Source organism: Takifugu rubripes, chromosome 7, assembly GCF_901000725.2.
Source record: "Takifugu rubripes chromosome 7, fTakRub1.2, whole genome shotgun sequence".
Taxonomy (NCBI): Eukaryota; Metazoa; Chordata; class Actinopteri; order Tetraodontiformes; family Tetraodontidae; genus Takifugu; species Takifugu rubripes.
The window spans coordinates 6,977,390-6,993,174 of NC_042291.1; the positions used below are offsets into that span (position 1 = coordinate 6,977,390).

General features: G+C 44.7%; 1 non-coding gene across 1 annotated transcript; it reads left to right on the plus strand.

Moving 5' to 3' along the window:
- Positions 1-6,026: 6,026 nt before the first annotated feature.
- On the plus strand, positions 6,027-6,097 carry trnag-gcc (transfer RNA glycine (anticodon GCC)). Its single transcript has one exon. It is a non-coding gene; the product is annotated as a tRNA-Gly (tRNA).
- The last annotated feature ends 9,688 nt before the right edge of the window (positions 6,098-15,785 follow it).

Here is a 15,785-nt window from a genome sequence, read left to right on the forward strand (position 1 = left end):
TGGGTTTAGGATTAGGGGAAGGGAATGGGTTTACTCTTGGTGGAACGGCCGAGGGGAGGGGTCCAGAGCCGGGCGGCAAGGCAGAGGTACCGATGAGGGCGGCAGACGAGTCGAGGCCAGGCAGAGGAGTCGAAGCCGGGGAAGCAGATTATAGCTGGAGCCACGGAGGCAGAGTGCGTGGTCGGTGACAGGAAGCAGGCAGGTTTCCTGGGGAACAGGCGAGGCGGGCAGGATGAAGACAGGCAGGTCTGGGATGAGCTGCAGCGGAGCCGACAGGTGAGTGGAGTTGGCCTGATGAGGTGGGAGTGGCTGACAGGTAGAGTGGAAAACTACTGAGGGCAGGAAGCAAGGAAAAGAGTTGGGGTTCACTTTTTCCAAAATTTTAGAATCCTGCTCCAGACCCCTTTCTTCTTCTTCTTCTTTTTCTCCTTCTTTTCAATGTAGTTCTGATGAAAGGAGGAATTGGTTTTAGTTTTCACATCCACACATTTAAACTTCCAAAACCAGGAGTGACGGGACAAACAAATCTGCGGCTGCTTACCCAAAGCTGCTGGAAGTTCTCTTGGAAGCGCTCAGTTTCCTGCTTCCTCTCCTCCTCTTGCTGTTTGCGCAGGGTCTCTTGTTCGTGGAGTTTCTCCTCCAGCTCCGACTGGTGTTTCTCCACCGCTGAGCTTCGGTCTGCCAGGACTCGATCAACGTGGTCAGCTGCTTCTTCAAGCAGTCGTCCCTCTCTTCCCTCATCCCTCTCTCAAGCTGCTGTCTCAGCCTCTCCTCTCTCTCACACATCTCACGCTGGTCCTTCTCTCTCTCCTCCAAGAGCTTCCTCTGGAATTCTTCCTGCACGCCAATGAGCCTCTGCCTCATCCACGCCTCCATCTGCTGTTCTTTTTCTGAGAATTGCAGTTTCAGAGCCTCTTCTTCTCTTGGAGAGCTCTACGTGGTCTCCGTGCTCCGGACTCTGGTGGCTGTCATTGGTTCCACTAAGCAACTTCTCCTCCAGATCAGCGCACTTCTCTTGGCTGACTGTGAGATCAGCCCTTGCCTGGTTCAGCGGGGTCAGGGTTGTCCCATATGAGCCACTGTTCTTATCTGGCGCCTTTTGGTGCTCCGGCTCAAATGCTCGTCCTTCTCAGCCAGCTGTTCTTTTAGCTGCCTGACTTCATGCTGAAGCTCCGTCACTGACCTCAGCAGCTTTTTGTTCTCTTCCTGTATCTTCTCCATTGGTCTTCTGTTCTTACTTTTTTGTTTAAATGTAGATCACTTTAGCCGCTTCTGTTATGTTATTCTGTTATGCTGTTTCACTAACACAAGTAGATAGTTTAAGTATATTAGGATTTATGTTTAGGAGTAGAGCTTTAGTCTTTGATGTTGTGCCTTTTATGTCAGGCTTTGAACCAGGCGTGTCCAAACCCAGGCAGCAAGTAGCCCTGACCACTCCAGGTGTCCCAGAGGCTGCCTGAAAAGAAAAACGGGAGCTGAAACATGCATTTAATAATCAGGTGTTTTATTCAGCAGCCCCCTCTGGGATACCTTACGGAGCATATCAATAACAAACAAGCCCTAAATGTTGTTCAGGAATTTTATTTATTGGCTCCAGTACATACTCTGCAGATCCAACTAATCAGGACAGTAGCCTAAATGCAAATGAAGGGCTGACGTCAGGTGTAAAGAGTCTCTCAATGTCAAAGCCAGTTAGTCGCTTTTCAGAGTGGCAGAGAACTGGGGTCAGCAAAGAAGGGTGTTGCTGTAGTGCTGTCAGAAACTGAAGGGCTGAAAGGCCATCTTTGAATCTACAAAGTGAACACAAACACTTTCACTGCTGTGTAGTGCCAACGGCAACAACCAATTAAACTACCTAAATTGTATTATTCTTAAGTTTATATATTTTATAAGTTTATAAGGTTATATTTGTTCGTATATTGAGTATTTATACATTAGCATAAGGCAGAGAATGGAGAGATCAGACATCATATAGGCTAGCAGTTGTAACACCATAGATATACATGCCATGAGACATTTCAAGCAAATTTCATTTTTTGGGGGGTGGGCGTGGGGAACGACAAAAAACAAATGAAAATTTAATCTTACCTGTCAATTACAGATGAGTTGAGGTCAATGACATACCCTTCGGACGTAGTCTGCCACAATGTCCCTTCTTTTCTTCAGTTAGAAGTTAGCAGCCGCTAACCAATGCTACAGCTGATTCACGTTGTACGTACTTCAGAAAACGCCAAAGACCGACCACAGAAACCACAAATCGGCGTCAATCTGCCTCAAATGTTTGCCACAAAACGGCGCAAAAGGCCACTTGCATGTCGTCCATCCTGCGTCACGATGAAGTCCTTACCCGCTTTCGATTCAGGTCAGTTTGGCCATCAATGTACATCGCCAGCAATGGAACATGCCTGTTCTGCACACAATACTGTGATGGTTGCTCGTTCTGTTGGTAAAACAAAGTTGTTGTTGTTTTTTTTAAGGCAATTTTTCCACTGTGCTGTTTGATACAATATGATCATCTTAAAATAACACATAAATGTGGAAATCAATCTACCATCAAATGTTCCCCCCCCCCTCACTTACAGTTTGATATCTGGATCTTAGAGCCAAAATTGTCCTTCGGACGCGTCTGTTCCTCACCAGACGGCGGGATCGCAGCAAAAGAATATTAAAGATAATGAAAAGCAGTTCTGGAGCCATTTTGTGATGTAAAATTCCTGTATTACTTATATAGATATTTGAGAATGTACCATCATGTCATGGCGCGAAAATGTCACCGGACACTAATTATTTGAGATAATAAGGAAGTGTTATGTTATTGTTATTGACATTAATATTTTAATCTATTATTATATAAAGATAATACTAGGGTAAAATATTGCACTTTCAAGAAACGAGCGCTGAATGTGGTTGGGTATGTTTCGGATGGGTTAAAATAATTAAATGGACCTGGCCACTTTTCCCGGGAACGGGGAACGGTTCGTTATTATTATGCGACAACATTACGTCATTTACGTGCGCCGTAGTGTCCGAAGCTTAATTTTGAATTGAGTGCGCCTACGTAGTTCACTCAATCCATGTCCCCCATGTAGTGAGTAGTGAATAGGGAAACGAGTGTGTGGTTTCGGAAACAGCCCACGGTCTCATCCAAAGATCTGTCCACATCCCAACTGAGCAGGAACCACTATCACCTCTCCACAATCGACTGGACCTGGAGAGGAACAAACACTGATTTAGGAGGACCAAACTGTTCCACAAGTCCTATATTACCAAAAAGACTACATTCACATGTTCCTGTTGCCTTTCACATAGTTTTGAGGCTCCAGTTGATCCAGTTTCTATCTTCCGTTGCAGTGTACTTTAACTCCAGGCTCCTCTATTGTACTTTTACCCCTCCACATTTCAGGCCAGTTAATTTACTAAACAATAAGAAGCATAATTTGTTCATCACTGACGTAAAGACGCTCTGTTACCGATAACAAAACCACGTCTGGATTCGACTGTGGTTCGTAATACATCATCCACTGGCCACCACTCGTCATGCAGGTATACAGCCAAGACTGAGTTGTAAAACACGACACTTTACTGCTTGTCTTTCACGTCTGATGGGGGATCACAAGTCTGGTTCCGGACCTTGTGTTGGGTCACCGGAGGGGTGAAGCGCCAACAGTGTGCAGTCAGCTCCCACCATCTTCAAACAGCTGCAAGCGCGTTACATTGTTTACTGTTATGGTTGTCTGAGGAAAAAAAGGACAGACTAGTTGGTTTTTTTAACCCCACAATCAAGAGGAACATTCTTGTGACTGAGGATGCAAACTGGTCATAAAAAGCAGTAATAGGTGTTACCTTATTGGTCGTGGAAGATTGGAATTCTTTAGTTTTATGAGGTATTTGCTCCAGAGAAGAGAGGTACTGTTCAGATGCCAATGTGAGATCTGTGTCGCCCACAACTGGAAGGTCTACGGCAGGGGTCGGCAACCCGCGGCTCGAGGAGCCGCATGCGGCTCTTTAGCGCCGCCCTAGTGGCTCTCTGGAGCTTTAGCAAAATATAGGGAAAAGATGTGTGAATATATTTTTTTGTTTTAATATAATTTCTGTAGGAGGAAAAACATGACAAACATTCTTAAAGTTTTCCAATGCTGTAAAATTTGTATAATAAATATTTAATTTCCACATCTCATTATAATGGAAGTTAAACTTAAAGCACCACCGTACAGCAGAGTGGTCACGTGGTGCGTCATTCGCTCCAGGATGCTCGTTATGTATTTGTAGCCTAATTATCATTTTGATAGTAGGCTAATAAAGCTAATATAGACACTTACAGCATGTGTTGCCTTCATTATAAGGCATTTCAGTTTTTGCGGCTCCAGACGGATTTGTTATTGTTTTCTTGGTCCAATATGGCTCTGTCAACAGTTTGCGTTGCCGACCCCTGGTCTACGGGATACATGGTGATCTCGCCTGTGTACAGATCACTTTCTTACACCTGCACATGTAATCAACAACCTGAAAAAAATGATTTTAATAATCCCATGACAGGACTGGATGGAGAATCCCCACAGTGCATTAGAATGATGTCTCATATTTGGAAAGCTACTAATATTAGTTGGGTTAAAGTCACTTACGCAAAATGACGTAACCGTCACGTTAAATGCACTAGTAATAATAAATCCTCCGTGAGAACTGATTCAAATGTAATAAAAACAAAAGGATATACAGTATGACAAAGGTACTGCTGCTTTTTGAGACCATGATTTTGAAGATTATTCGGAACAAGATTTCGCTGAACCGAAACTTGACTACTTCCAAGCTCTGCTCAACGAGCAATGTTCACATTAGCAAGAAGGGTCGTTTTACAAAAGTACTGCCCGACTTTAAAACAGAAGTCGTGCGTATGACATGCAAGTCGTTGTCTTACTGTTCCGGTCCATAAATACTTGCGCAGACCCAGAACCTGCAGTGTGTAAATCGGGGCCTGTAACGAAATGCCCAAGGTTGACATATGTCGTGGACTTCAGCGCCCCCTTGTGTCCATAGAGGGATATGACACCCCCAGCGTCAGTGTACTATGATCTGTTGATTCTCCTAATCTCTCCTAATCCACTGATGTGTACAATAACTGTTGGATGAACACAACATTACCTGTTAGGGTCTTAAAAAAAGGCACACTCGGACGGAACTCTCAAAATATCATCAAAGCCAAACGGGAGCTTTCTGACCTGTAGTACGTTTTCCGCAGTACTTAAGCCTTCCTAAAGCTACAGTAGACGTCTTATTAAATAAAGGAAAAGATGGGAATTTTGTTCTCAATCCACAATCTGCACAAGCATACAGCGCTAGTTATTATTCTTTATGCCAGAAATTTGTGTTTTTATTGGGAAAGAGGGTTGATAACAGTCAGTTTGCGCAGGGGAAATGGAGGTAATAATCCAGCAATACCAGGGTCACAGCAAGGGAACCAAGGGTCACAGCCTGAGCGCATGCGCAGTGAGGGGCGCTGAGCACGCCACACTGGTCAGCGTTAATTGGGAGCGCGTCAGAGCGGAGCCAGTTGTCTTCATCGCCTGAAGAGACGGCCCAGATGAAGTTCGGACGGTATTGTTTATCTCAGACAAATTTTAAGTCATTTTCCTGACTGTGTCATATTATAGTTTGGTTTGTGGCTATTGCTTTATGTTGTTATGTTTGGTAGTTGGGTTTCTGTTTGTTAATTGGGTGGTTGCATTGCGATGGTTGTTCTGAGGATTATACCCTTTATTTAGTGTCAGACGACATTATTGTGGTCGTATTCAAGCTGTTAAGTGTGTGACAATTTCTGTCCAAGCTTTATATCGTTAATTACCACGTGAAGTGCGTGTTAATTTATGCGTGTAGATACCTCTATTTGACCACTAGATGGCAGCATAGTTACTCAAGAGACGCCATTATTTGGAACGCTTTTATTACTCGTTTATAGTTGAGAATTAAGTTAAGTCTGGTTAATTAACAGGTTTAAGTTTCTTTAAAATCTCGGGTTTTGGCCCAATTTAGCATTGGTGGTTCAGTGGTAGAATTCTCGCCTGCCACGCGGGAGGCCCGGGTTCGATTCCCGGCCAATGCAAAACATTTTTATCTTAATCTTATGTTTTATTGAATTTGATCATATGAGAACACTCTATAGCTTTTTTTAGAGGGTGTGTGTGTGTGGGGGGGATTCTTCCGCCGCTAGTAGGCGCCTTTTTCCCCTTTAGACTCAGCGCTACTGCTCTCTCTCTCCTCTCTCTCTCTCTCTCTCTCTCTCTCTCTCTCTCTCTCTCTCTCTAACACTTCTTCTCTCTCTCTCTCTCTATATTATCGCTACGAAGGTGACCAGCGTTTGTGTTTTCCTGTCATCATCCATGAGAATGTTCATTAGGAGTTCATGTTAATTTTCATGGAAAAACACGTCTTTACCAAAGTTACTGTGCATACATAAGCTGTTATTTTACATTACTCTATAGTCAACTACAATCTGCCATGTCTCCAAAGATGTCCTCATCCTCTGGTGGTTTCTGCAGGTGTGGGAAGACCTCAAGTAATTGTTGGCACAGTGGACAGCATTTCATCTTTTTCTCGTGAATCTGCTGCAAGGCCTGTGGAAAGACCTGGTTTGCTGACAACCCTCGATGGCTGGAGAAGCTGCCTAACTGTTCATCATCAGAGCACATCAAAGACAGTGTTCTGTAGAACCAGCCACTGAAACAGCAGCGCTAGAGGGAATGCTAGTTTGTTGTTTTTCTCCAATTGTATTTAGTCTTTTAGTGAATATTTATGTCAGCAATTAAGTCATCAGAAATCTTCCCTCCAATGTGCCTACGACACATCAACTGAAAGCACTTTCTGACTGTTCTGTCTTGTTGAAGCGTCTGTGGTCCCACTCAGTTGCTCTAACTTCATTTTATTACACCTATTCAACATTTATAATGAGCTCAGTGTGTCCTTTTTCAATGGTAATTGTTTATTTTGCTGGAGATGGACTTAAAAGGATGCAGTGATTGAATGGTAAAATGGCTAGCACAATAAAATATCAATGTATTTTAATTATAACAGAAAATGGCAAAAATGACAGAATGCATAAAATAAATGAAAGCAGATGCACATGGGGGTGTGAACACCTACATCTTCTGCTGATTCAAAGAGTGTTTGCATTTTTTACATTTTAAATAAGGATGCAAATAATTTGAGCAGTCTGAAATTATTGAATTACAATATTAATGGAAAAACTCATTTTAGGATCCCACAATTATGTTGTGAATTACTTCAGCATAAAAAAATACCCAAAAACTAAAAGCCATTAGATACATAGAACATTTGTTCCAGGACAACTTCTGCATTTATGAAGCCCCGTGATTTCAGGAAACAGTCTTCTTCAGACCAGTGGCCCAAAAGGAGCCTCTGGGTTTAGGATTAGGGGAAGGGAATGGGTTTACTCTTGGTGGAACGGCCGAGGGGAGGGTCCAGAGCCGGGCGGCAAGGCAGAGGTACCGATGAGCGGCGAGCGGCAGACGAGTCGAGGCCAGGCAGAGGAGTCGAAGCCGGGGAAGCAGATTATAGCTGGAGCCACGGAGGCAGAGTGCGTGGTCGGTGACAGGAAGCAGGCAGGTTTCCTGGGGAACAGGCGAGGCGGGCAGGATGAAGACAGGCAGGTCTGGGATGAGCTGCAGCGGAGCCGACAGGTGAGTGGAGTTGGCCTGATGAGGTGGGAGTGGCTGACAGGTAGAGTGGAAAACTACTGAGGGCAGGAAGCAAGGAAAAGAGTTGGGGTTCACTTTTTCCAAAATTTTAGAATCCTGCTCCAGAACCCCTTTCTTCTTCTTCTTTTTCTCCTTCTTTTCAATGTAGTTCTGATGAAAGGAGGAATTGGTTTTAGTTTTCACATCCACACATTTAAACTTCCAAAACCAGGAGTGACGGGACAACAAATCTGCGGCTGCTTACCCAAAGCTGCTGGAAGTTCTCTTGGAAGCGCTCAGTTTCCTGCTTCCTCTCCTCCTCTTGCTGTTTGCGCAGGGTCTCTTGTTCGTGGAGTTTCTCCTCCAGCTCTGACTGGTGTTTTCTCCACCGCTGAGCTTCGGTCTGCCAGGACTCGATCAACGTGGTCAGCTGCTTCTTCAAGCAGTCGTCCCTCTCTTCCCTCATCCCTCTCTCAAGCTGCTGTCTCAGCCTCTCCTCTCTCTCACGCATCTCACGCTGGGTCCTTCTCTCTTCTCCTCCAGGAGCTTCCTCTGGAATTCTTCCTGCACGCCAATGAGCCTCTGCCTCATCCACGCCTCCATCTGCTGTTCTTTTTCTGAGAATTGCAGTTTCAGAGCCTCTTCTTCCTTGAGAGACTCTACGTGGTCTCCGTGCTCCGGACTCTGGGGTGGCTGTCATTGGTTCCACTAAGCAACTTCTCCTCCAGATCAGAGCACTTCTCTTGGCTGAACTGTGAGATCAGCCCTTGCCTGGTTCAGCTGGGTCAGGGGTGTCCATATGAGCCACTGTTCTTATCTGGCGCCTTTTGGTGCTCCGGCTCAAACTGCTCGTCCTTCTCAGCCAGCTGTTCTTTTAGCTGCCTGACTTCATGCTGAAGCTCCGTCACTGACCTCAGCAGCTTTTGTTCTCTTCCTGTATCTTCTCCATTGGTCTTCCTGTTCTTATACTTTTTTGTTTAAAATGTAGATCACTTTAGCAGCTTCTGTTATGTTATTCTGTTATGCTGTTTCACTAACACAAGTAGATAGTTTAAGTATATTAGGATTTATGTTTAAGGACTAGAGCTTTAGTCTTTGATGTTGTGCCTTTAATGTCCTTTTTGTCAGGCTTTGACAAGGCTTTATGGTTTTGTCAGGCTTTAAAAAGTTTTAAACCGTTCATCATCAGAGCACATCAAAGACAGTGTTCTGTAGAACCAGCCAATGGAACAGCAGCACTACAGGGACTGCAGAATTTTTAGGCAAGTTGTAATTTTGAGGATTAATTTATTATTGAACAACAGCCATGTTCTTAATGAACCCAAAAGACTCATTAATATCAAAGCTGGATATTTTTGGGGAGTTGGAGTGGGGCTTTTTAGTTTTAGCTACTTTAGGAGGATATCTGTGTGCAGGGTGACTATACTTTGCGCATAATTATTAGGCAACTTAACAAAAAACGAATATATACCCATTTCAATTATTTATTTTCACCAGGGAAACCAATATAACAACTCAACAATCACAAATATACATTTCTGACATTCAAAAACAAATCAGTGACCAGTAGCCACCTTTCTTTGCAAACACACTCAAAAGCCTGCCATCCATGGATTCTGTCGGTGTTTTGATCTGTTCACGATCAACATTGCGTGCAGCAGCAACCACAGCCTCCCAGACACTGTTTCCCCTCCTTGTAAATCTCACATTTGATGAGGGACCACAGGTTCTCTGTGGGGTTCAGATCAGGTGAACAAGGAGGCCATGTCATTAGTTTTTCTTCTTTTAGGCCCTTTCTTGCCAGCCAGGCTGTGGAGCACTTGGATGCGTGTGATGGAGCATTGTCCTGCATGAAAATCATGTTTTTTCTTGAAGGATGCAGACTTCTTCCTGTACCACTGCTTAAAGAAGGTGTCTTCCAGAAACTGGCAGGAGGACTGGGAGTTGAGCTTTAATCCATCCTCAAGCCGAAAAGGCCCCACAAGCTCATCTTTGATGATACCAGCCCATATCAGTACCCCACCTCCACCTTGCTGGCGTCTGAGTCGGACTGGAGCTGTCTGCCCTTTACCGATCCAGCCACGGGCCCATCCATCTGGCCCATCAAGACTCACTCTCATTTCATCAGTCCATAAAACCCTAGAAAAATCAGTCTTGAGATATTTCTTGGCCCAGTCTTGACTTTTAAGCTTGTGTCTTGTTCAGTGGTGGTCGTTTTTTAGCCTTTCTTACCTTGGCCATGTCTCTGAGTATTGCTCACTTGTGCTTTTGGGCACTCCAGTGATGTTGCAAGCTCTGAAATATGGCAAAACTGATGGCAAGTGGCATCTTGGCAGCTGCACGCTTGACTTTTCTCAGTTCATGGGCAGTTATTTTGCGCACTTGGTTTTTCCACACGCTTCTTGCGACCCTGTTGACTATTTTGAAGGAAACGCTTGATTGTTTCAATGTATTTTAATTATAACAGAAAATGGCAAAAATGACAGAATGCATAAAATAAATGAAAGCAGATGCACATGGGGGTGTGAACACCTACATCTTCTGCTGGATTCAAAGAGTGTTTGCATTTTTTACATTTTTAAATAAGGATGCAAATAATTTGAAGCAGTCTGAAATTATTGAATTACAATATTAATGGAAAAACTCATTTTAGGATCCCACAATTATGTTGTGAATTACTTCAGCATAAAAAAATCCCCCAAAACTAAAAGCCATTAGATACATAGAACATTTTTTCCAGGACAACTTCTGCATTTATGAAGCCCCGTGATTTCAGGAAACAGTCTTCTTCAGACCAGTGGCCCAAAAGGAGCCTCTGGGTTTAGGATTAGGGGAAGGGAATGGATTTACTCTTGGTGGAACGGCCGAGGGGAGGGGTCCAGAGCCGGGCGGCAAGGCAGAGGTACCGATGAGGGGCGAGCGGCAGACGAGTCGAGGCCAGGCAGAGGAGTCGAAGCCGGGGAAGCAGATTATAGCTGGAGCCACGGAGGCAGAGTGCGTGGTCGGAGACAGGAAGCAGGCAGGTTTCCTGGGGAACAGGCGAGGCGGGCAGGATGAAGACAGGCAGGTCTGGGATGAGCTGCAGCGGAGCCGACAGGTGAGTGGAGTTGGCCTGATGAGGTGGGAGTGGCTGACAGGTAGAGTGGAAAACTACTGAGGGCAGGAAGCAAGGAAAAGAGTTGGGGTTCACTTTTTCCAAAATTTTAGAATCCTGCTCCAGACCCCTTTCTTCTTCTTCTTTTTCTCCTTCTTTTCAATGTAGTTCTGATGAAAGGAGGAATTGGTTTTAGTTTTCACATGCCACACATTTAAACTTCCAAAACCAGGAGTGACGGGACAAACAGATCTGCGGCTGCTTACCCAAAGCTGCTGGAAGTTCTCTTGGAAGCGCTCAGTTTCCTGCTTCCTCTCCTCCTCTTGCTGTTTGCGCAGGGTCTCTTGTTCCTGGAGTTTCTCCTCCAGCTCCTGACTGGTGTTTTCTCCACCGCTGAGCTTCGGTCTGCCAGGACTCGATCAACGTGGTCAGCTGCTTCTTCAAGCAGTCGTCCCTCTCTTCCCTCATCCCTCTCTCAAGCTGCTGTCTCAGCCTCTCCTCTCTCTCACGCATCTCATGCTGGTCCTTCTCTTCTCTCCTCCAAGGAGCTTCCTCTGGAATTCTTCCTGCACGCCAATGAGCCTCTGCCTCATCCACGCCTCCATCTGCTGTTCTTTTTCTGAGAATTGCACTTTCAGAGCCTCTTCTTTCTTGGAGAGCTCTACGTGGTCTCCGTGCTCCGGACTCTGGTGGCTGTCATTGGTTCCACTAAGCAACTTCTCCTCCAGATCAGCAGCACTTCTCTTGGCTGACTGTGAGATCAGCCCTTGCCTGGTTCAGCTGGGTCAGGGCGTCCATATGAGACACTGTTCTTATCTGGCGCCTTTTGGTGCTCCTGGCTCAACTGCTCGTCCTTCTCAGCCAGCTGTTCTTTTAGCTGCCTGACTTCATGCTGAAGCTCCGTCACTGACCTCAGCAGCTTTTTGTTCTCTTCCTGTATCTTCTCCATTGGCCTTCCTGTTCTTACTTTTTGTTTAAAATGTAGATCACTTTAGCAGCTTCTGTTGTTATTCTGTTATGCTGTTTCACTAACACAAGTAGATAGTTTAAGTATATAAGGATTTATGTTTAGGACTAGAGTTTTAGTCTTTGGTGTTGTGCCTTTAATGTCCTTTTTTGTCAGGCTTTGACAAGGCTTTATGGTTTTGTCAGGCTTTAAAAGTTTTAACCGTTCATCATCAGAGCACATCAAAGACAGTGTTCTGTAGAACCAGCCAATGGAACAGCAGCACTACAGGGAGTGCAGAATTTTAGGCAAGTTGTAATTTTGAGGATTAATTTTATTATTGAACAACAGCCATGTTCTTAATGAACCCAAAAGACTCATTAATATCAAAGCTGAATATTTTTGGGAGTTGGAGTGGGGCTTTTTTAGTTTTAGCTATTTTAGGAGGATATCTGTGTGCAGGTGACTATTACTTTGCGCATAATTATTAGGCAACTTAACAAAAAACGAATATATACCCATTTCAATTATTTATTGTCACCAGGGAAACCAATATAACAGCTCAACAATCACAAATATACATTTCTGACATTCAAAAACAAATCAGTGACCAGTATAGCCACCTTTCTTTGCAAACACACTCAAAAGCCTGCCATCCATGGATTCTGTCGGTGTTTTGATCTGTTCACGATCAACATTGCGTGCAGCAGCAACCACAGCCTCCCAGACACTGTTTTCCCTCCTTGTAAATCTCACATTTGATGAGGGACCACAGGTTCTCTGTGGGGTTCAGATCAGGTGAACAAGGAGGCCATGTCATTAGTTTTTCTTCTTTTAGGCCCTTTCTTGCCAGCCAGGCTGTGGAGCACTTGGATGCGTGTGATGGAGCATTGTCCTGCATGAAAATCATGTTTTTCTTGAAGGATGCAGACTTCTTCCTGTACCACTGCTTAAAGAAGGTGTCTTCCAGAAACTGGCAGGAGGACTGGGAGTTGAGCTTTAATCCATCCTCAAGCCGAAAAGGCCCCACAAGCTCATCTTTGATGATACCAGCCCATATCAGTACCCCACCTCCACCTTGCTGGCGTCTGAGTCGGACTGGAGCTGTCTGCCCTTTACCGATCCAGCCACGGGCCCATCCATCTGGCCCATCAAGACTCACTCTCATTTCATCAGTCCATAAAACCCTAGAAAAATCAGTCTTGAGATATTTCTTGGCCCAGTCTTGACTTTTCAGCTTGTGTCTTGTTCAGTGGTGGTCGTTTTTTAGCCTTTCTTACCTTGGCCATGTCTCTGAGTATTGCTCACTTGTGCTTTTGGGCACTCCAGTGATGTTGCAGCTCTGAAATATGGCAAAACTGATGGCAAGTGGCATCTTGGCAGCTGCACGCTTGACTTTTCTCAGTTCATGGGCAGTTATTTTGCGCCTTGGTTTTTCCACACGCTTCTTGCGACCCTGTTGACTATTTTGAAGGAAACGCTTGATTGTTTCAATGTATTTTAATTATAACAGAAAATGGCAAAAATGACAGAATGCATAAAATAAATGAAAGCAGATGCACATGGGGGCGTGAAACACCTTCATCTTCTGCTGGATTCAAAGAGTGTTTGCATTTTTTACATTTTTAAATAAGGATGCAAATAATTTGAACCGTCTGAAATTATTAAAAATATTGAATTACAATATTAATGGAAAAACTCATTTTAGGATCCCACAATTATGTTGTGAATTACTTCAGCATAAAAAAATCCCCCAAAACTAAAAGCCATTAGATACATAGAACATTTTTTCCAGGACAACTTCTGCATTTATGAAGCCCCGTGATTTCAGGAAACAGTCTTCTTCAGACCAGTGGCCCAAAAGGAGCCTCTGGGTTTAGGATTAGGGGAAGGGAATGGGTTTACTCTTGGTGGAACGGCCGAGGGGAGGGGTCCAGAGCCGGGCGGCAAGGCAGAGGTACCGATGAGCGGCGAGCGTCAGACGAGTCGAGGCCAGGCAGAGGAGTCGAAGCCGGGGAAGCAGATTATAGCTGGAGCCACGGAGGCAGAGTGCGTGGTCGGTAGACAGGAAGCAGGCAGGTTTCCTGGGGAACAGGCGAGGCGGGCAGGATGAAGACAGGCAGGTCTGGGATGAGCTGCAGCGGAGCCGACAGGTGAGTGGAGTTGGCCTGATGAGGTGGGAGTGGCTGACAGGTAGAGTGGAAAACTACTGAGGGCAGGAAGCAAGGAAAAGTGTTGGGGTTCACTTTTTCCAAAATTTTAGAATCCTGCTCCAGACCCCTTTCTTCTTCTTCTTTTTCTCCTTCTTTTCAATGTAGTTCTGATGAAAGGAGGAATTGGTTTTAGTTTTCACATCCACACATTTAAACTTCCAAAACCAGGAGTGACGGGACAAACAAATCTGCGGCTGCTTACCCAAAGCTGCTGGAAGTTCTCTTGGAAGCGCTCAGTTTCCTGCTTCCTCTCCTCCTCTTGCTGTTTGCGCAGGGTCTCTTGTTCGTGGAGTTTCTCCTCCAGCTCCGACTGGTGTTTTCTCCACCGCTGAGCTTCGGTCTGCCAGGACTCGATCAACGTGGTCAGCTGCTTCTTCAAGCAGTCGTCCCTCTCTTCCCTCATCCCTCTCTCAAGCTGCTGTCTCAGCCTCTCCTCTCTCTCACGCATCTCATGCTGGTCCTTCTCTCTCTCCTCCAGGAGCTTCCTCTGGAATTCTTCCTGCACGCCAATGAGCCTCTGCCTCATCCACGCCTCCATCTGCTGTTCTTTTTCTGAGAATTGCACTTTCAGAGCCTCTTCTATCTTGGAGAGCTCTACGTGGTCTCCGTGCTCCGGACTCTGGTGGCTGTCATTGGTTCCACTAAGCAACTTCTCCTCCAGATCAGCGCACTTCTCTTGGCTGACTGTGAGATCAGCCCTTGCCTGGTTCAGCTGGGTCAGGGTGTCCATATGAGCCACTGTTCTTATCTGGCGCCTTTTGGTGCTCCGGCTCAACTGCTCGTCCTTCTCAGCCAGCTGTTCTTTTAGCTGCCTGACTTCATGCTGAAGCTCCGTCACTGACCTCAGCAGCTTTTTGTTCTCTTCCTGTATCTTCTCCATTGGTCTTCCTGTTCTTACTTTTTTGTTTAAAATGTAGATCACTTTAGCAGCTTCTGTTATGTTATTCTGTTATGCTGTTTCACTAACACAAGTAGATAGTTTAAGTATATTAGGATTTATGTTTAGGACTAGAGTTTTAGTCTTTGGTGTTGTGCCTTTAATGTCCTTTTTTGTCAGGCTTTGACAAGGCTTTATGGTTTTGTCAGGCTTTAAAAGTTTTAACCGTTCATCATCAGAGCACATCAAAGACAGTGTTCTGTAGAACCAGCCAATGGAACAGCAGCACTACAGGGAGTGCAGAATTTTTAGGCAAGTTGTAATTTTGAGGATTAATTTTATTATTGAACAACAGCCATGTTCTTAATGAACCCAAAAGACTCATTAATATCAAAGCTGAATATTTTTGGGAGTTGGAGTGGGGCTTTTTTAGTTTTAGGCTACTTTAGGAGGATATCTGTGTGCAGGTGACTATTACTTTGCGCATAATTATTAGGCAACTTAACAAAAAACGAATATATACCCATTTCAATTATTTATTTTCACCAGGGAAACCAATATAACAGCTCAACAATCACAAATATACATTCTGACATTCAAAAACAAATCAGTGACCAGTATAGCCACCTTTCTTTGCAAACACACTCAAAAGCCTGCCATCCATGGATTCTGTCTGTGTTTTGATCTGTTCACGATCAACATTGCGTGCAGCAGCAACCACAGCCTCCCAGACACTGTTTTCCCTCCTTGTAAATCTCACATTTGATGAGGGACCACAGGTTCTCTGTGGGGTTCAGATCAGGTGAACAAGGAGGCCATGTCATTAGTTTTTCTTCTTTTAGGCCCTTTCTTGCCAGCCAGGCTGTGGAGCACTTGGATGCGTGTGATGGAGCATTGTCCTGCATGAAAATCATGTTTTTCTTGAAGGATGCAGACTTCTTCCTGTACCACTGCTTAAAGAAGGTGT